We start from the raw sequence: 22,000 nt of genomic DNA, 5'->3' as shown, positions 1-22,000 counted from the left end.
CAGTAAATATATTGCATTTAAACCTCTTATAGATTTTTGTTTGTTTGTTTGTTTGTTTTTGCTTTAAATATTTTACAAAGTATTTTGGATGAAAAGATTTCCCAATAAGGGTGATACATTTTTCACCACTTCATGAAATGAATATGACGTCATGTTTTCTTCATGACTCAAAGTTGTCGTGAACCTGAGTTGTAGGGCATTGCAATTTCTTCCAGCATTATCCAGATGTTCTCACACGAAACATCTCCAGGCTGCTTTCCTGAACATCTTTGTCAGTTCTGTCAGCCCCTGCATTATCATTTTTTTTTTCTGTCTGCTGCTCTTTCTGCCTCCAGTGTTCCCTTCCCTCTTACCCTATACTTTTTTTTTTTTTTTTTTTTTTTGAGATGGAGTCTCCCTCTGTCACCCAGGTTGGAGTGAAGTGGTGCGATCTTGGCTCACTGCAACCTCTGCCTCCTGGGTTCAAGTGATTCACCTGCCTCAGCGTCCTGAGTAGCTGGAATTACAGGTGTGCGTCACCATGCCCAGCTATTTTTTGTATTTTTAGTAGAAGCAGGGTTTCATCATGTTGGCCCGGCTGGTCTCGAACTCCTGACCTCAAATGATCCACCCACCTCGGCCTCCCAAAGTCCTGGGATTACAGGCGTGAGCCACCGCATCTGGCCCCTCTTACCCTATACTTATAATGTGAACTTTGAGTTGGAGAAATACATAATTGACACTGTTGTTATTGTATGTTACATGAGAATCTGCAAGCCAGGAGAAAGGTATGTTATATTGTGTGACTCCTCTGGGCACCCAAATGGGATTTATAAGATTGTTTCAGTGGGAAGAATGCATTTTCATGGAAGAAAACTTTTAAAGAATTTATTTGGAATAAACTTTTTCAACAAAACCATTGCAAAGGGTGGAGAATGGCTTTTGCACTGTATTTTCATCTCCTGGAGTCCAGGGACCACCTGCTTTTCTTAGGACCTTGTGTTGTGCACCTGGCACCTAACCTCTGTTAGGAAAAGTGGCACAGGAAAATAGCTAATAATAAAAACTTGTGATTTATGTTGCACTTTATCATTTGTAAGCCCTTTCATAAACAATATTTCATTGAATCTTCACAAAAATCTTGTGAAGGGGCTTTTCCTATTCCAGTTTTACAGAAGTGTAAACTTAGGCCACATCCACGCCTCTTGTGAAGAGACGAGTGTTATCAGTCACAGGCCCAGTTCTCAGCCATTCTATTGTCTACAGAGAGCAAAGAGGTCCCCCCAGACCCCTCCTGATTTGTTAACACAGGTCTCATTGTGTGGATCAGTTCAATCCAAGCATGTTTATTAAGGGTACCTTGAACAAAAGTCCAGCTCTTTGCCCTTTCCTGGGATTTTCCTGAGCCTTCAATAGAAATCTATCAACAGGAGAGTGTCTGAGGCCTCTAGTGCTGAATACATGTTCTATTCAGAGAATATTTAGGGTAGACCATCCCATCTTCCCAGGTATCCCAATCAGCCAAAAAAAATTGTATAAGCCTATAAACTGCAGCTAAACTCACATCTATCGTGGTTATATACGTGGACTGATGGTGGCTTTTTCCCCTACATTAATCAATTATGTTTTTTCTAAGTTGCTTTTCTATCTAGCCAGAATCTACTTAAAATAAAAGTGTGTAGGACTTTGAATTGGAAAACAGATTGGCTGTATCCAGTAAAGCTAATCACACGCTTACCCTATAATGCAACAATTCCCATTCCTACGTCTACACCCAAGAGAAATGACTGACAGACAGGTACAAGAGTGCTCACAGCTGCTTTTCTGATATTCATCCACGATTGGAGATATCCCAAAGGTCTATCCTCAGGAGAATGGACAAATATTATATAGCAAAACAACAAGAATTACTGAAATATACCAGAGCATGCATGAATGAGTAAAACAAGCAAGATCCAAAAGAATCCATTGATGTGAGGTTCAAGAACTGCACGGCTGATGTATGATGATAGAAACTGGATCAATATTTATCTCTGTGAGGACAGTTGTGGACCAGGATGGAGCACAAGGAGCCTGTTGGGTGCTGAAAGTATTCTTTTTTTTTTTTTTTTTTTTGATATGGCATCTTGCTCTGTCACCCAGGCTGGAGTGTAGTGGTGCGATCTCAGCTCACTGCCACCTTCGCTCCCAGGTTCAAGTGATTCTCCTGCCTCAGTCTCCTGAGTAGCTGGGACTACAGGCGCGTGCCACCACGCCCAGCTAATTTTTGTATTTTTAGTAGAGACGGGGGTCTCATCATGTTGTTCAGGCGGGTCTTGAACTCCTGACCTCGTGATCCGCCCACGTCGGCCTCCCAAAGTGTTGGGATTACAGGCGTGAGCCACTGCGCCCGGCCAAAACTATTCTATATGTGGTGATTACATAGATGGAGATGTGAGTTAGTATTCATTGAGCTCATACTGGATGCTGTGCATGCTACTCAGTCTACCCCTGCAGGACCCAGGCACTCATGCCTCCACCACTGGGAATGTTGACATCACAGGGCTCTCGACTGAGTCCATCTCTAGGAATTGCCCTTGGTTATGTTCCTCCCCGAGAATAGCCAGCATGCAGAGACTTTACCTTTGGAGGTAAAGACCTGAGCCCGTACCAGTTAAGGCACCTCTCCAGGGCCATCCCAGTTCTGGAGCTCTTACAGGATCAGTCGAAGCCTTTCTCATGACTGCATTGCAGCCCAGCTCTTCTCTCTGTCGTGTGTTGCTGCTTTATTGCCTAATAGATAAGTTTGGCTACCTGCTTTGTAGAGCTCAATGCAAAATAAAAATGTGGGCCTCCATTCATACATTATGAAGAATTCCAAAATGTTGACAACAGAGCTCTAGGTGAAGTGACGGCCCTTCTACGTGCATGACCCAGGACTGTGGCACGGGTTGTATTCTTGTGAAGTCAGCCAGGTGTCAATCTGGGAGCACTCCCCCGTCAACCACCGGAAGGCAAATCTCTGTCTCAGAGGCTCCTCCCCACAGGGAAATATGGACAGTGATGGAGCTTCACAGTAAAGATTTAGGCACTTGACTGTACCTGCTGTATTGAAGAAAAAATTAACAAAATAGAAAAGAAATCGTAAGAGCATCTGGTAGGATGAATAATGCCTCCCAAGGATGTCCACATCCTAATACCCAGAACCTGTGAATATAATTACCTTACATGGTAAAACGGACCTTGCAGATAGAAGAAAAATTAACAAAATAATAGAAAAGAAATTGTAACAGCATCTGGTAGGATGAATAACACCTCCCAAAGATGTCCACATCCTAATTTCCAGAACCTGTGAGTGTAATTACCTTACATGGCAAAAGGGACCTTGTAGATGTGATTCAGTTAAGAATCTTGAGATGGGGAGATTATCTTGGATTATATGGGTGGGTCCAATGTAATCACAAAGGTCTTTATAAACGGGAGTCAGGAAGCTGGCTTTGAAGAGGGTGGAAGGGGCCACAAGCCAAGGGAGCCAGAAGGCCTCTGGACGCTGGAAAAGTCGAGGACACAGATTCTCCCCTAGAACCTCCAAATAGGAACATGACTCTGCTTATATGTTGATTTTAGCTCCACAAGACTCCTTCCGGACAACTGACTTCCAGAACTGGAAGAGAATAAATGTGTTGTTTTAAGCCAGCCAGCTTGGGGTACTTTGTTATAGCAACCACAAGAAGCGAAAGCAGAGCTGGTGCAATTCTTGACGTACGGAGGGACTGATCCTCTTTAAAAGCAAGCTGGCTAAAGGGATCCAGGAATGACATGGGGAGCATTTTCCCAGACTTGTCACCCAAAGCTGTCCTGGGAAGATGCAGGGCCCGGTTGTCTGGCTTCTTTATCCTGGATGTGGGGAGTGTAGACTCCCTCTGCAGGCCCTGGATCCTAGGACAGGGGTAGAGACCCTGGCCATGGGGCAGGGGGGATGGGCATGGAGAGCTTCTCTTCCTCTGTGGCTGACTGGAGAGCCAATGTTTCCATCCCCGTCTCCAGTGCATTTGTTTCTGCCTATGCTTCCAGGTCACAGGCCATCCTAGGGTGGTTTTCTGAGGCCCACCTCCTGCTGCCCCTGCCTGTATTCTTCCCAGCTCCTCTGCCCAGTCTGGATCCATCTTGGCTGCTGCACGTATTTTGGCCCTTGCTGCCCCGAGTCCCACACTGTGCCTGGTATCCTGGGCAGTCATCTCTGCAACTGGGCCTCTGACGGCACCTTCTCCAACCTGAGGGTTTCCCTGGCCTGGAGCCAATCAGAACTCTCCAGCCCCATTTCAGACCACTGAAAATGCCAATTCATTTTCCTCTTCCTTATGGTGAGCTTTCCAGTGTCCCCTGGATTATCTTGATGTGTTGTGGGAGCTCCATATTCTCAGGGTGTAGAATTTGTTCTTTCAGAATGAACATGTTAATTACGGGCTTTCGTAAATCATGCTTCTGTGCACTGCACGGTAAGGAAAGCACGACAAATAACTCCGTGAGTTCTCCTCCTTCCAACTCATGGAAGTCAGCCCTGCGGGGTGCCCCCAGCCCATTGGCACAGCAGTGGAGACAGACGTGCAGGGCATAGGCAGTGACTGCCTGTGCTGATCTGAAACATTTGCCCAGGGCATGTTGTATTTAAATTGGTTCTCTGTCAGATTGGTTGGAAAACAGTCAGAAGTTCAAATGCAGTCGGCCTTGATTCGTTTATTAGTTGTTTGGTTATTGGGAACTTGAAGGAAAGAGAGGATGATCCCAAGAAAAGGCATCTTCACGTGGTGGCAAGAGCACATGGGTCAGACACAGACAGACCCGGGCTCACAAAGCACTACCACTTTCTAAAAGGTAAGATTTTGGGCGAGCTCCCAGTCACCTCATTCATAAAATGGGTAATAATAATATCTACCTTTTAGGGTTGTTGATGAGTTAAATGAAATGATACAAATAACCTCATTTAGTACCTGGCATATGGCAAGGGCTCCAAAAAACCCCCTAATAGTTTCCCCTTGCATTATAGTCTAATTATGCTAGACTTCTAAAGATCCAAGCTGCAGGCACTACCAAACACGCCATTGCTGAATGTGGAACAGTTTTCTTTTTCTATATTTTGTAATTTCTTATTCTGTAATACTGTTCTTCCTACATGCTGAGCAACGGCTCTCAGGTGTGCAGGGGAAGCGTGGGTCCCTATTAGAATACGTCACTGCTCAGATTTGCCCTTCACATTAGATTTGGGTTTGCTGCTCTTGGCGTTGTTGGAGGAAAAAGGCTTTTTCAAATTCTTAAGTGGAATTAGCACCAAGTTTGGATGCCTCAGGTCGCATAGTTTTTCTATACTGTGAGGAAGGGCCTCCTTCACTTATGAAGGCTGGGGCATGAGTTTCACGGCCCTAGAGGTGGGAAAGCCCGAGATTGGCTCTTCTGGCTTAGTGAAGCATGTAGTAAAGAAGGATAGAGTCAGAGAACGACCTCTGGGGAGTGGCAGCAGTGCTTTGGAAACATCCGGAGAGGTACAGGGGAGGTATCCCGAAAGATGGGACCCCTCGAATGCTTGCCTGCCTTGTCTTCTAAGAAAATGCCTGTCCTCTGTCACTCCGACATGACGCATGTTGATAGTACAGCAGTGTTGGCAGGAGGGGGCTAGATCAGTGAGGTTGGCTTGAACGTGGTGGAGTGTGGGATGCAAAGATCCTTGTTCCCCAGTGGTGGAAGGTGTAGGCCTGTGGCTGGGCCTTTGAGCCTGGTGGTAGTTGGCCCTAACCATGGGCTCTTGAGGGGAGGTTCCTCGTGTTGAGGACAAAAAGCCACACTCTGGAGACCACGGATATGATGATGATCAGCTGTCCAGCCACTCAGTAGCAGAGACCAAGGAAGATCCAGAGGACGCCATAGATCCAAGGACCTTCTCTCCTCCTTCCATCTCCATGCCTGGGAAGACACAGTGAGCTCCCCTCACACCTTCTGGCACCTTCTGGCACCATCTTAGGGAAGAGGATGAACATTTGCCGAGGGAGACGACAAAAAAGCCTCCTTGCCTGAGGGCTGAACTTTGCATAGACTGGCTATTTAAACAAAAGGAGATTATTCGAACCTGAAGAGACAGAAGAATGCTTAATTGGCACATGTATGTTTTTCTGCTACCCAGGAAGAAAGTATATTAAGCACATTTTCTCTGCATATCTGAACGTAGTGTGAGTATATTTGCAACCCCAGTAGGTATTAAAGCTTTGTATGCAAGTTATTTCCACTCTGGTGATTGATGGGGATGATATATACAGCAGGGAGGAAATCAGGTCTCAGGGTGGTCAGGCTGTGGACTGGGAGGCAGGAGTTTAAGGTGATATTCTTTGGTAAAGTTATTTGCATGATGAAGAAAAGTCCCTCAAGCACTTCATCAGTGCTGCAGTCTTCAGATCTAGTACATGTTGTGGTTCTGATTTAATGTTCTTCAAGCCCCTTTCTGATTGTAATTTGATTTACTATTCTCTCCTAAGTGGTGGGAATCTGCTGGCTATGACCAAGAAATAGTCCAGTCAAACCAAGGCCATTAATTCATAGGCATTGCCTTATATATTAGTCTCTATTAATTTAATTATGGTGAGCTGGCCCTTGGCAGACAAAATATGAGGGCCGACAAAATCAGGACTGTGTGCCTTTATGGCCGAAGGGTATGGCACTGCTGTGTGGTGAATCTGTTAGAGGCGATGCCACCCCGTTCTCTCCCAGAAATGTTCCAGAATCACAGCATATCTTTCCCATTGACCAACAAGCCTTTTTGTAGAATTAATTAGTTATTTAAGTCTATGAAGGAAGAAGTTCTTTTTTTTTTTTTTTTTGAGACAAAGTCTCACTCTGTCACCCAGGCTGGAGTGCAGTGGCACAATCTCAGCTCACTGCAACCTCCGCCTCCTGGGTTCAAGCGATTCTCCTGCCTTAGCCTCCCAAGTAGCTGGGATTACAGGCAAGTGCCATCACGCTTGGCTAATTTTTGTATTTTTAGTAGAGATGGGGTTTCACCATGTTGCCTAGGCTGGTCTCGAACTCCTGACCTCAGATGATCTGCCCACACTGGCCTCCCAAAGTGCTGGGATTTCAGGTGTGAGCCACTGCGCCTGGCTGGAAGAAGTTCTTAAATGTATCTTTGGTTGTTCTTGGCAGGCATAAATGTTTTATGTCTCTGATCCCACATTTAGGTTTTACTCATGCACTGTCTCAATTTGAAAAAGGATGTAGCTCTTGCCAGGCAGTCTCCACTTCTATTCTATTATTCCCGACTGAATAAAATCACATCACACACAGTGGAATCACATCGGATGAACACCTAACTTAAGTTCAACTGTATAAGCTCCCTATGTTACTGAAACACCAAAGAGTTTGGTCTAGGTGCCGCTGCTTGCTACACAGAAAGCCAACCACTGAGACAATAAATATTGCCAAGGAAGAAGGCTTTGACTGGGTGCTGCAGCCGAGGAGATGGTAGCTCAGTTTCAAATCCATCTCCCAGGCTGACTAAAGTTAGGGGTTTATACAGCAGGGAAGCAATGTAACCATGTGTGGGAAAACAGGAATTAGGGAGGGGTAAGGAAGAGAAGTTGGTCGACAGGAAGCAGGTGGGCAGTTAGGCAGTCATGATGGGTGAGTGGTCTGACAGTGATCTGGTGAATTTCAGCTCCTTGATACTATCTGGGAGGCCTGATGGTTGGTTTCCTGAAAAAGGAACTCAGATAAGACAAATGTAGCTTTCTCAAGTTTTAAGACTGGAAGCATTAATTTCTATATTTATTCAAAGAAACTGTAAACATCACCTCTATGGGACAATTGGATCAGTTTCAACTACAAGAGGAAAATGACAATTTCAGTGGTATTATTGGGAAGAGAAAGATGCATCACTGGAAGACATGCGGGATTAGTCGTCACTCTTCATAGTTCATCAGACATTGAATTTTTATGCAAGCACAGTGACAGACTGGGTACTGTATACCAAGCCACATGTACTAACAAGCAAGGGCTCTGGAGCCAGACTTCCAGCGTCCAAACCCTGGCTCCTCCACTGAGTGGCTCTGTGACCTTGGGTGAGTGTCAGTAACTCGTTCTGTGCCTCAGTTTCCCACATCTATAAGAGGGAACTAGTCATCATACCTACATCTCAAGGCTAGAATAGTGCAGGTCACAGTAAGCTCTTACTAAGTGCTAGGTGTTATCATGATTACTGTTGCTTGGCTTAACAACCTACCTAAGGGATTTTCAAGGGCAGCTTTCACTCCACATGACTATTCCATTACTTGCTGATGTGATAAATTTCATGGGGCTTGCCTACAGAAAGTAGGACCTGTAGGACTTCTCCACTGGGAATATCTCCAAAGTTCAGTCTTCTCAGGGGGCCCAAGAATTATGATCCTCCAGCTCTGTGGGAAGGAGGGCCACCCTCCTGCCCAGGCTCCCCAACCTCCTCATGGCTAAGCTAACCTTGATGGAAACTTCCAACAAAGCATTTCTGCAGAGCGATCCATAAAGTATGACCTAGAGCTATATTAAACCTACAAAAATCAGCCTCCAGCAGTGAGAAACAGTTTTATATGATAAAGTAGTGATTACATTTTCTAATGATTGCTCAAAGTATTCTGTAATCTACAGGGAATATATTTCATAGCTCCCGGGAGCCCTCCCAGCTCCCCTATTGGTCATTCCAAGTTTAAGTAGAGCACAGAATATGAGAAGAACAATCTTGGCATACATTATCCTTTTGGGAACTCAATATATGCCATATCCATGTAATTAACCCAGGTTTAGCCAGCCTACTCATGATGCCGCAACTTGTCCTCAGCAACAAGGATGAAATATTGTACGAATTACCCATTGGGACCGCTACCCTCACCCCAAGTTTCTTTTTTAAAAAATAGGATCATATTTTTCAGACTCTTAGTAAAGCGCTAGCATTTTCCATTTCTCAGCAAGAATTTTTCTTTCTGTTAAAATGTTTAGCTCTGTGGATGATTGTGAAGTCTTCAGAGGGGCTTATGGTGACATGCAGTGGGCCCTTGTCTAACATTTCATCAGAGGAGCTTTCTCATTAGAGAACTTAGAGCTGTTTTTCCTGCTTATCCGTCAAACTGGCTTCCAAGTCAAGCATTCCTGGCTTGAAGTTTGAACCCCAAAAACCAGACTTAACAGTTTTTCTGCAGGAAGAGCAGTGTCCCTTCCTTTAACTTGCAATTGCTAATCATGAAGAACAAGCTTTGTGTTCAGATTCTAACAAGCTGTGGAAAAGATAGGAGGACATTAGAAAGCAGAAAAGCAGGATTTATTGGTTTTATTTCAGGGCTGGGTCATTGTTGGAGGGGCAAGTAGCTTTGTTAATTCATCTCAAAGAGGGAGCTGCTGGCTGCTGTTGAGAATGAGGTTGTAAAGGTTACTTTCTCACTCAAAAATATGCACTGGGTCCCAAAGACTTCTATTTAAAATATAAAGCTACAATGATATCATATTCTATTATAGAACATGAAACATTAAGTTGAAAGGGACTTAACAGATAAATAAAAGCATATACACAGTATATATACGTGTGCCTGTATGCACACACAAGCACATGCACACATGTCTGCCCCAGTGTCAAGCTTGATGCTGTGCATGTGTGTTTCATCAAAGAAGCACAGATTTGGAACCAGGGCTATTATTTCCAGTGACTTGCTGCCTCGGGGGCAGCAAATGGAAAAGAGCAGGGTAGCCTGCTCTCTCAGCGATGTTCACTGCATCCGAAAGGTTATGTCATGTTTCCCGGCAATTGACTCAATAGGTTTGGATTCTGCAACATAAGGTCAGGCTGTTTCCACTCTGCTTATGTTTCCTGGGGAACGTGCCTTCCAGTTGTTTTCACATTGACCTCATTACCCAGTCCTGGTGATGAGCTTGACATGGACATGCTGCGGCTGCGGCCCGGCTTGGGGCTGCCCTGCCTTTGCAGTCCCCATGCCTCTGCCCTGACCAGTGTGGCTGGGGATGCCTCTGCCTTGGCTCAGAAAGGTCTGATCCCTCTGCTCCCCCTGCAAAGTCCCTCTGCATACAACTGAACGAAGATTACAGGAGGACCAGGATGAGATGGAGGGGCTGGGGACCCTTTCTCCCATTTATGCAAGGGCAGGCAATGAAGAGGAGAGACAGGAGACACCCAGGCCCCTAGTCTAAGATCTTCAATGCATGAGCAGAGGGACCTGACCAACACCAATATAACATTTCCCAAATTCCCCAGTTCCTTTGCAGAGGGAATGTTTTCTAATCAGTTCTGGAAGCTCATTCTGAGCAATGAGAAAGTGATTTTCTCAAATCCACTGTCTCTGTATACCTCCTGTCTACACAAATTTCTGCTGGGTCTCTTTCAAGGGAATTAGAATACTTTTTAAAACATAATTGTTTCGGCTCTGGGAAGTGGACTTCACCAAAGTAAAAATACTCAGTGAACTCAAGGTTTTATTTCCCCAAATGACTGAGGAACTTGAGCATGAATCAGTGATGAAATGCTTCTATTAGCTGAGTCCTAGACAGCCAATTAGAATGGGCTGGGCTGGGCTGGGCTGTGAGCCCATGAGGATCTAGGCCTGCCATAGTTCCATCCTTTGTGTTGTGATAATGGGTGGGTTATTTAAAATCTCAGAGCCTGTCAAATGGAGGATTAGTATGAAGACTGAAGGAGATCACACCTAGGGAGTACTTAATAAAGGCTAATTTAAGTCATTTACCTCTGTGTTTCGGGTTTTCACTATGGAGTGATTTTATTCACCTGGGTCTGGCCAATTACTTGGTGAAGCCAGAAGAAAGAAAACTAAAGTCTGAAGTGGGAGAAAAAAAATTCTGGACCATGAAGGTCAATCAGGCAGTAGAATAATTTCACTCAGAAAGTTGTCAAGACTAGAACTAGAGATATTCAAGGAAAAATTGGATGTCATACTTAGGGAAGTAATATCGGAAGACTTTGTGCCCTTGTGTATGAGTCTGAAGGAGATGACCCAGCAGCTGATCTATAAATAAAATGCTTTTTTTGTTGTCTAAGATTTGGGTGCTGTGGGAATGGCAGGATGTGTCGGGCACTTTGAAAAGTGATAATACAAAAGCATTGCAGTACAGTGAAATCCTGATGTTTCTCTTCATCACAAAAAACATATTCGAAACGTGAAGCCCATTCTAAAATGCAAATACGACCAGGCTGCTCCCTCTCTTACAGTAGACTAGCCTAGTCTGTATACATGTGTACAATGAATTGTTCAACACAAGAGAAGTTTACTTTTGTGTTCCACGGTCTGAGGCAGCTATTCCTGGTTGGTGGGAAGCTTTCTTCCATACAGTGACTCAGGAATCCAAGCTCCTTTTGACGTATGGTTCTACTGTCTCCTACCCCCTTGTCATCCTCTACATGAACTGGTGAAAAGAGAAAGGATTTGTAGGAGGGGCAGTCACCTGTTAAAAGCCTTGGCCAGAACAGGTGCCATCTTCCTTTTCATATTCCTTCGGTTAGGACTCAGCCACATGGCCACACCTACCAGCAGAAGCTGCTGGAAATTGGGGTCAGCTGGATGCCCAGAGGAAGAAGAGGAGAGAGCTCCAGCTGGGCAGCCTGTGGTTTTGGCACATTCCGTTTCCTAAAGTCGTTCAACTGATCCCGCACTGCTCTGAGATTGGAGCATCGACATCAGGCAAAGTCACCATCTGTTATCTTTGAGAAACAGATAAAAGCTATGGATCTCTCTCCATGCTTATACCCATTGCCAATTCTGCTTGCAGGTTTACAGAGGGTTCCCAGATGCCATCAGTGGAATTCCTAACCTTGGGGGACAGAGAAATTGCTCTCCAATAATGCCCAGTCTAAGAAGTAATGTTTTCACGAAGAACTAGTGCACCTTCAGAAGACCTGCAGTGGATAGGGAGTATGTAAGGGGCTAATTTTGATGCCAGCAACCCTAGGACTGGTTGCTGGGGAAAGGCATAGAGGTAAGCTGCTAGCCCGAGCTGAGCTGTTTTCTCCATAGTGCTGCTAACAAGGCTCTGCTTGATCTCAGTCCTCTGCTGTGTGGCTCCCCACCATGAAGGCGAGTCTGACTTGTGTACACAAGGTTGAGAATCCCCAGGCTCCAATTGCATAGAAACGTGCGCAGGTGTCATAATTAGCCATTTCCTGCCAAAACCCCACAAATAAGCTACAATCCTCGAGACAACCCTCTGGAACCTTTTACAGAATTGTTTGCAGACCAAATAATATTCATCTGTAACCTGCTTAATTACCCAAGCCATATATTTAACTGCCCTGGACTTGCTGGTACACATTTTACAGAGAATCGGATGTAAGGGGAGTTAATGGCAGGAGGGCCTCTAGCCACCATGTGGAACTCAACAAAGCAGAAACCAAGGCTGGTCTGCCCACAGACTAGTCAGATGGGTGCAAGGTTGCAGTTTCCTGTTCTATTCCTTGCCTGTCAAGACCAATAAACATGTCATGAAGTGACCAGAAACGTGTGGATTTGGAAAGGACGTTGACATTGAGCACACTGTTTCAATGGTCTGAGCGGCCTCTCCTGTCTCTCTTGAGGGGAAGTTAAGGCACTAGATTTTTTAAAAAGTGCAAAACCCCCTTAAATACCCGGTTTTCCACCTCCTGACATTTTCCGCACATCTCAGGAAATATATGAACTAAACGAGTATTTTCCCCTCTAAATTAAGAAAATCAAATTTCATGTTAAAAAGTCTAAATGATATTTACTGACTAATGGAGGCAAGGGCTTGGATTATGCTTGCTAAGGACATAGATGAAGTCTTTCCTCCCCCTTCTCCTGCTGCTATTAGCGAGACATTGAGGGAGCCACTGTGCGTTCTACACTACAAGAGAGATGCCTGCTGGGGAGGGCGTCCTGTGATCTGCCAAAATGTTTAGAGGCGGCACTGTTGGATAAGCAATTGTTCGGGTTATCTGGAGATTCATGCAAATGTATTTTCATCACAAAATTTATTTGTAAGTGCATAGACACAGCCACAGCCTCTCCATTCAGAGGGTCACAGTTCCTATCTGGTTTTGCAGTTTGAAAATCATGTTATACCTGTTAGCCTTTTCCTCACCACAGAGGCTGTTCCTGGGCCAATGCAAACTTAACTGTATGGTTAGATAAGAAAATTCAGATGAGAAAGTATTGTGTGAAATACAATACTGAGAATATTGGGAGTGAACAAGATGTAACAGGAATACAGAAACAGTAATATTCTCTCCCATATTTGCAAAGTATAGTATGTGTGAGTGTGTATGAGAGAGAGAGAGAGAGATTGGATGGTATTCATTTGAACAAAGCTTTATTTAAAAAATTGAAATAAACTTCCATTGTTTCCTTTTCTTATTATTGTAAATAAGGCTTCAATGAACATCTCCCTGCAAATGACATATTTTCTTCTTCTAAATAATTTCCTCCAGAATAAATTTTATGCAGGGGAATATTTGGCGAAAGGGTGTGGATTGGTTTTTGGTTTTTAAAATATACATATTGTCAACTTACTTTTCAAGAAGAATTATACAAATTTATGGTGTTACCAGCAAATAATGAATTTAACAATTTTATGAATAATGAATTATACAAATTTATGGAGTTACCAGCAAATAATGAATTTTATCACTGTTGGATTCTGCCTCATTCATTTACTAAGTCTAAAATGGTCCTCATTATTATTTGAATTTGCTTTTCTTTTATTTATCACAATCTTATTTTGCTGTGTGCTAGCTTACTTTTTGTATTTTTCGGGGAATATTCAAATATCATGACTTTTGATTTTGCTAGATAGTGTTCTTTTCCATTTGAAGGAGCCTTTTATAAAACATCAGCATTATCCCTTCAAACACGTTGAAATCCATCAGTGATAATTACATTCATATCTGTAAAATGTGCATAACAATTCATTCCCTGGGCTATTGCACTGAATTATCATGATAATGCATTCGAAAGTGCTTTGAAAAATCCCAAGCATTATGTACATGGAGGTATATGATGATCTTAATATCGAATTTTTACTTAGTTAAAAGTGTAAGTATAAATAGAAATATACTCTGGTGATAAATAGTTCTATAGGAACTTGTGCAAAAGATCTGGATATTTTAGCTAATCATGGGCTCAATAAGAGAAAATATTAGAACCCAAGTGATAAAGAGGTTAATATGAGACACAACTTATGCCTGAATATATGATGAACTTTTCAACCAAAAATTATCCATCGGAAAAAAAGCCACTTTATATTTAAGGTCTAACAAGTCTCTCATATTACAGGAAACAAGAATATATTGTATTATGAAGACATATGACCTCAATCAATGCCAGTTTTGAGGCTTACAGAGGCCCCTTGATAGAATTATTTAAAAAAAAAAAGGAGGCAAAGAAATTTCACATGAATTTAGTGATTATTCCTGGGTGTGTGACCTCACAGTTTTAAATGCAAAATGTTGATTTAAACAAGTTTTTAAATTGATTTTTAGAGATCACTTGACAAAGCCAACAAGTAAGGGGTTATATTATGGAAATCACACATCTATAAACCTATGAGATGAATTTCAAAAGCCCAGCTGCCTAATATTATGCAAATGGGCACTTGTGGCTTGGGGGAACAACATAGTAAATGCACCACACACAGATGTAAACTTAAACCTTGAACTACAAGTGTAAGTACAATTTGAAACAGCATGGATGACTCTCATGAGCATAATATTGACTAAAATAAACTAGACACAAAAAACACTTATGTAAAATTCAAAAGCAGGCACCTTTAAACTGCTGTGGTAGGAGTCAGGGTTCTGGTTTCCCTCTGAAGAGGAAAAGGGCGGGGCTTCTGGGGCACTGGTTTGTAATGAGTGCAAGGGTCGTTCTGTTGGCTCACTTTGAGCAAAATCAATAAGCCAAACACGAATGATTTGTGCCTTTTTCTGTATATGTATGTTTTACTTCAGTGAAACTTTTTTTTTTTTTTTTTTTTTTGAGCTGGAGTCTTGCTCTGTCGCCCAGGCTGGAGTGCAGTGGTGCCATCTCGGCTCACTGCAGGCTCTGCCTCCTGGGTTCACGCCCTTCTCCTGCCTCAGCCTCCCGAGTAGCTGGGACTACAGGCGCCCGCCACCACGCCCGGGCTATTTTTTTGTATTTTTAGTAGAGATGGGGTTTCACCGTGTTAGCCAGGATGGTCTCTATCTCCTGACCTCGTGATCCACCCACCTCGGCCTCCCAAAGTGCTGGGATTACAGGTGTGAGCCACCACGCCTGGCCGAAACTTTTAAAAAATACTACACTTTGAGCAATTTAGAGCTAAAGATGATATGTTCTGGAAATCTGTTTTATTTATGTGACTCTGAAGGTGGCTCCAGTGATGGCAGGGATGATGTAATGATGCAAATGAAGAGTGAATAATGTTTTTGATGACATGTGTGTAGAAAAGAAAAGCCATGTTTTTATTTTGTCGTTGAGATGGGGTCTCACTATAGTGCCAGGCTGGTCTTGAACTCCTGAACTCAGGTGATCCTCCTGCCTTCACCTCCCAAAGTGCTGGGATTAACAGGCATGAGCCACCACATCCAGCCAGAAAACTATGCTTCTAAATTGATCTATTCTATTAGAATGTGTGATTCAGAATAAATATGTAATTTAATTCCTAAATTACCAAATTCGAATTTTAAAGTAGACATTTGACTATTTCATTCTAATTCTTCAAATTTATATCTAAGTTGGCCCTTCCCATTGGCAAACTGTAGCGTGGCCTTGTTTGGTGGGATTTTTTTTTTTTTTTTTTTTTTTTTTTTTTTTAATTTTGAGAAGCAGTTTGAGCTCATTTCCTGCATGTTTAGTTCTAGGTGCAATGTTTTAAAGGGAAGACTTACATTATGAAGCTAGCCCAGAAGAGGGTGACTAGAGTAATGAGGAGTTTCTACCTGGAAGGGCTGTTAGGTAAGATAAATCTTGGTGTAGAGGGTGTTTATGAATATGGGAAAGGCTGTCATGTGCAAAGAAGCTGGTACAGTCAGCTGGACCCAGGGAAGAGAACTAGGATGCATGAGTGCAGGGCGCACTTCAAGCCAGTATTAGGAAGAATTTCGTAACGACTGGAGCTCATTAGAAGGGAGATGAGATATCTTCAAATTAATCCCCATAGATTCAAGAATCCCTTAGATTAATCCCTTGGAAGATTCTGGGATAATCTGGATAATTATTTGTTAGAGATGTGTGTGGAAGGAATTTCTTCAGTGGATCAGGTCTTTTTATGATTTCTCCCAACCTCAAGAGCTCATGACGTCATGGTTCCTTTCTTAGCTGTCTCCAGCTGGTCAGCTCCGTGTCTGCAAAGTTTAGAAGGTGAAGAGCTTATTTGTGAAGTGGTCCACACCATACAGTCAAGCCATTTTGACCCCAACCAGGAGCCAGGATAACCTGGTTTGATTCTTGACAGTGATCAAATGAGCCAAAATAACATTTGTTCTCTTAGTTATTTTTTCTAGGTCAAACTTCTGAACCACTGGTGTGTTTTGTTTAGCTTAGAATTTAAAAAAAGAGCTTGTTGCCAACAAGAAGGAAGTTTTTTTTGTTTTTTGTTTTTTTTAAACTTCAGATTCCTGGTTTTTTCTTGAAAAGCCACTGGTTAGGCAATGCTGGACCCCATTCCTACAGGCAGCAATGGGGTCCCTGTGTTTCTTGCATTCTGTAGAGGGGCTGGCATTCCTAGGCTCACTGAGGCCCCACCCAGCTGCTTCCCTTATTCGCTCACATTATCTGCCTGGCCCCTGAATCTGTTGAGCTTGCAATCCCTTTTCTAAGAAGATATTAATAGTTTTCCTTTCTTTCACGCATAATTTCAGTTGTCTGTGAAATTAATTAAATTTACAGAGATTAATCTATGGCAATGAAAAAACAGAGTCTAGTGCCTGTCAACTTTATATTCCAAGTAAAAGTGACCCTAAGAAGAACTGGTAGAATATCTGCTCACTTGCTTTTCAATGTGAATTTAGAATTTTATTTTTCTTATGGACTTAATCTCTTTGCTCCTCATTTTCTTCATCTGTAATATAAGGTTACTGCAGCAACAGACAACTACCTCAGGAATAATTTTTGTGGATTAAATAAGGTCATGCTGGGAAGCACTTATGTCAGTGCCTGGCAGATAGAATGCTCTCAGTAAACATTTATTAAAAAGAGGGAGTATAATGAAGGAATGATCTAAAATTCATATTGTCTAAAATATGCTCAGTAGAATACATCAAGCTAGACATCTCAAAATATTTACTGTGGCAATAAATTGACAAGCATTTCAATAATTTAGCTGCTATTGTGTTTGGTGGTTTTTGTAAAGGGTACGCCATTGTCATGTTCACTTTCCAGCTCTCCTGCACTAACCCGGTGGTTACGATAGCCCTAGGAGGAGCTCTGTTAGGCTGGGGATGATCACTTGATGAGGCTGGTGTCCTCTAAAAAGTGGTACTAGTTTCCCCACTTGCTTATCTAGGTTATCTCTTGAGGAAATTGTCTTCAAAAAGAGAAGCAAGACTAAAACCTAAACAAATGAACAAACCAAATAGTTAATTCCTTTTGGAATAAATGGAACAGCAAAAGTCTCTCAGGTATTAACTTGGAGTCAGCCAAACTCAAGGTTAAGGGCACAGTCTTCCAAGACTGTCAAGTCTGCCCAAGACTTCTGACACCACTTACAAGTCTGGGAGTTCCCAGGGCCATCCTCACATGAGACAAGGTAACAACAAATTTAGGGGTTCCCATGGACTCCCTCAGGTTTGATAAACTGCCAGAATGACTCACAGAGTGCAGGAAAGCACCATACTTACAATTACAGTTTTATTATAGCAAAAGGACACAAATTAGAGCCAGCCACAGGAAGAGACACATGGGACGGAATTTGAGACTCAGAGGGTCTCAGAGGTAAAGCTTCGGTGTCCTCAGGGATGTGTTATCCTCCCGCTGTTGAAGTGTGATAATATGCAGCATTGCCAGCCTATGGAGGTCACTGTCTTAGTCCCTTTGTGCTGCTCCAATAAAATATCATAGACTATTTACTATACATAAAGAACACATATTTATTTCTCACAATTCTGGAGACTGGGAAGTCCAAGCTCAAGATGCCAGTGTCTGGTGAGGGCCCACTCCTCATAGGTGATGCTGTCTCAGTGACCTCAGAAGGCATAAGACCAGAAAAGAGCAAACTCACTCCTTCAAGACCTTTTATAAGGATCCTAATTCCATCCATGAGGGCTCTGCCCTTATGCCTGAATCAACTCCGAAAGGCCCCACCTCGTAATACTATCACATTGGTGATTACACTTCAACACATAAATTTTGGGGGGACATTCAGATCATAGCAGTCACCAAATATCAGTGTCCAGAGTTTTTATTGGGGTTTCATTATGTAGGCACAATTGATGGAATCCTTGACCAGCTGATATTACCTGATTCAGTGCCCCAACCTTCTAATCTCACTGGGCTTTCAAGGTGGCCAGCTTTCACCCTGAGTCATCTATGAGCACAAACTCTCCAGGGGCCCACCATGAGTCACCTCATCAGCATAAGTGGGGTTCACCATGAATAACAAAGGCACTGCTATCACTCAGGAAATTCCAAGGGTTTGGAGATTCAAAGGCTAGATTGCTGCTCTTTGGGTAGAGTTAATTCTTTACTACACAGGCACCTACCTGGGGCAGGCAGCCCCTGAGATGGTCCCCACTGACCCCCACCTCCTGGTCATACATAAGGTATGAATACCTCCTATGCTGAACCAAATGACTCATTTCTGGCAAATAGAATACTAAAAATGTGATGGATATCACTTCTGGGATGAGGGTACAGAAAGGCTCTGCCTTCCTTCTCTATTACTCACCGTCTTCTTTTGCTTCTTGCATTGAGGAAGCCAACTGCTATGTTGTGAGCGGCTCTATGGAGAGGCCCATGTGGAAGGAAGTGAGGAAGGCCTCTGGCCAACAGTCCAGGAGGAAGTGAAGCCCTCAGTCCAACAGCCTGTGTGGAACTGAATCCTGCAAACAACTCTGTGTGTGAGCTTGGAAGTGGATCCATATTCAGTCAAACCTTGAGATGGGACACCATCTCTGCTGACACTTGACTGTGGTCCCAGCTAGGCCACTGCTGAAGTCTTGACTCACAGAAACGATGATATAGTAAATGTTTGTTGTTTCAAGTTGGTAAGTTTTGGGATAATTTTTTATATAGTGATAATTTTTTATATACTTTAAAATTACACATTGCCCTATCCTTTGGTTACACTTTTCTCTTGGAACTCTGCTTGCCCATATATTACAGAAATATTTTTCAGATCATGGGCTGAAAGGTGGATTATGGATGCAATGTTTAAATTTAGCAATGTCATTTATGACTGTTCATATGAGCTTTGCTGCATAAAACGTGGATATTAATTTGTTTCCCTTTAAGACATCTTAATGTTTACCTCTCAGTATTTTCTTTGTAATCAATTAATGTAAGATGAATATAGTTTGTAGGTTTTACCTTTCTTGATTCGTATACAAAACACACAACATCCAACCATTGTTATTTAAAGATTATCTAGGAGGAGACGATGGAAACTCTGTTTAGGGTCACCTTCTTTACACATTAGGTCTATTTCCCCTAACTTGAGTATATATTAAACTAGTGGGGGATTGAGCTACAAAAATGCTACTTGGTGAGAATTTTATTAATACAAATACTCAACTCTGAAGTTACGTTTTTGTGGAAAGTTATCACTTTGGAATTTGAATTTTCTTGGAGCTAAGCCACTGGTAGTTGTAAAAGCTACACCTGTAAATTTGCTCCCTAGAAGATACTTTCGTTTAGTGACCACTTGTTTCTCTGTGGATAAATTCAATTATAAATTACAATCGAATTGACTTTTTCATAGCATCCTTCACTCTCCAAGTATCTCAAGTCCTCTGTGAATTATAAAGTAATTACAGTGCTCAAAGGACAGTTTCATAATTGTGTCCATGAGCACAGACTTTCCTCTATGTTCGAGAAGGGCTCATTCCCAGCCGGGAACATTAAGTTGGATTTTATTTTTATTGAGACTGGGGACTGCTAGTCCAGACAGCTGGGTGATCCCCTGCGCTATTTTGAAAAGTATCCTGGGATCTTTAATTTCCACCTGGATGGTCAGGGAGGTGAGAGAACGGCCCTCACTGGGTGTGACCTTGTATCCCACTTGGGGTCTTGAACCAGGGGACCCCCAACCCCAGAGGTGAGACGTGCAATATGGTCAATTATACAACCTCTTAATTATTTTTTGCTGAATCTCAAGTGTGTTCTCATGGCCTGTTCTCTCCCGGGTGGGTTCAGAAGGTGGCCAAGAAGAAATGTTAGAAAATTCCCAGAGAGCCATTTCATGAGAATGTTTTCATTGGTTTATACCTGATACTGTTTTGTTTTTGTTGTTGCTTTTTAATAATTTTTTTTCTTTTTGTGGGGTCATTTGCATAATACACAGGTGACGAACACTCAAGGTTATTTGGTCGCATGCCACCAAATAACTTTCCTTTGGCACATCTGCAGTGAAGGAGTCTTTCTGTCTGTCTCCTTTTGTTCCTTATCATCTGTTAGCTTGGCACAGCTGACTGAGCTGTTAAATGATTACTGCATATTTTGCACCTCACCTTGAGAGGCTTTGGTATAAAAAGGTGCTAATTAAGCTGAAGCTTCTGGCCCTCTTGCCTATGTGGGCCCCAGGAAGCGAAGCAAAAAGACTTTAGGGAGCTGGAGCTTGTGTGTGTGTGTGTGTGTGTGTGTGTGTGTGTGTGTGTTTGGTTTCCAGCATTTTGAGGAATTGTTACTAGAACTTATAAAATAATTGTTTTAGACCTTATAAACACAGCAAATTCTTCAAACTACGTATGAGGCTGACTCAAAAAGCCACGTAAAGGTAGCTTGGCGAATCAACTAACTGCTGACCAGTTTGTGGTGATCGTAAGTCTATATATGCTGGATTTGGCGATCGTAAGTCTATATATGTTGGATTTGAATATTTTCTGTATTTAAAGAAAAATAAGTACATTCTAAGAATAGTTGTCATCTCCCTCTCTAGACTTGCCCTGTAGATATTTGAAATGGGGATTAACATATTTAAGAGTAGCAGGAAGTGCTATTTCATCAGTGTCTAGAATGGGAGGCGAATTCAGTCCCTGCCTGGACTTGCTGACTAGCTCGCTGGGTTGTGAGAACCACGGCATTCTCCTGGGAGTTGGTTCCAGGGCACTGACTGCATTTCTTCTGACGCTAAAGCACTTAGCTTTGCTTCCATGCCTTTTAATATAATTTGTAGGCTTCAGCAGATTTCTAAAGTACACCACTTGATATCTTTCACAGCTCAAGGTAAATTCTGCAGCACGAACTTATAGACTTTTTTTCTTTTACCCGTGGTGAAAACATACCTTTTTCTAGTGCTATTTTTTTTTTTCTGGGATACCTTTCATCTGTTTACATGAATTCCACTTTTTCTCGCTGTGTTAAAGAAATCACCTAAGCTGTCTACATAGGTGTGAAACTTTTGGTTGTGATTTCCTTGAAGTTAGTTGGAACGGGAACATTTTTTTCTGTATCCTGAGTGGCTCACACATTCCCTAACACAGAATGGATACTCAGCGAACAGTTGTTGAATCAGTGAACGGTAATGGATCAGTTCTGTCAGACAATGGATTGAATTATTTTTACACATTTAATTCACTCATGGACTGAATTAACCTACTCATGGGCTGTTTGGGGCATCAAGTGATATTTATACATTTCTGAAGAATGTGGAATCACCTGGGTTAACAGTGTTTGCAGGTGGCGTTCGATTGCAGGGGCCCAAGGAACCACAACTGAATTCCGCATGGGCATAGGCCATTTTCCACCAGCAAAGTCATGAGAACTTTTTTTGTTTTGGTAACTGATGTGAAATTTTCAGTTCCGAATGACATCCGGAAACTCTCCTTCTGCAGCAGATGAATGTTTTGAGGGAATTTGAGAGGAGG

The 22,000-nt window shown here is 42.6% G+C and overlaps 1 long non-coding RNA gene across 2 annotated transcripts in view; it reads left to right on the top strand.

Moving 5' to 3' along the window:
• Positions 1-19,876, top strand: part of LOC115930834 (uncharacterized) — a 98,198-nt gene extending 78,322 nt beyond the window's left edge. The window contains exons 1-3 of one of the 2 annotated variants that reach the window (XR_004067435.3): positions 11,730-11,967; positions 15,836-15,935; positions 18,895-19,876. This is a non-coding gene — a long non-coding RNA (uncharacterized lncRNA). Of the gene's footprint in view, positions 1-11,729; positions 11,968-15,835; positions 15,936-18,894 lie in introns of those variants that run through there. The other variant, XR_004067436.3, reaches the window with a different exon arrangement.
• The last annotated feature ends 2,124 nt before the right edge of the window (positions 19,877-22,000 follow it).

The sequence above is a fragment of the Gorilla gorilla genome, chromosome 16 (genome assembly GCF_029281585.2).
Source record: "Gorilla gorilla gorilla isolate KB3781 chromosome 16, NHGRI_mGorGor1-v2.1_pri, whole genome shotgun sequence".
NCBI lineage: Eukaryota > Metazoa > Chordata > Mammalia > Primates > Hominidae > Gorilla > Gorilla gorilla.
Note: the sequence above shows the minus strand (reverse complement) of the source record. Positions and strands in the feature narration are given on the sequence as shown.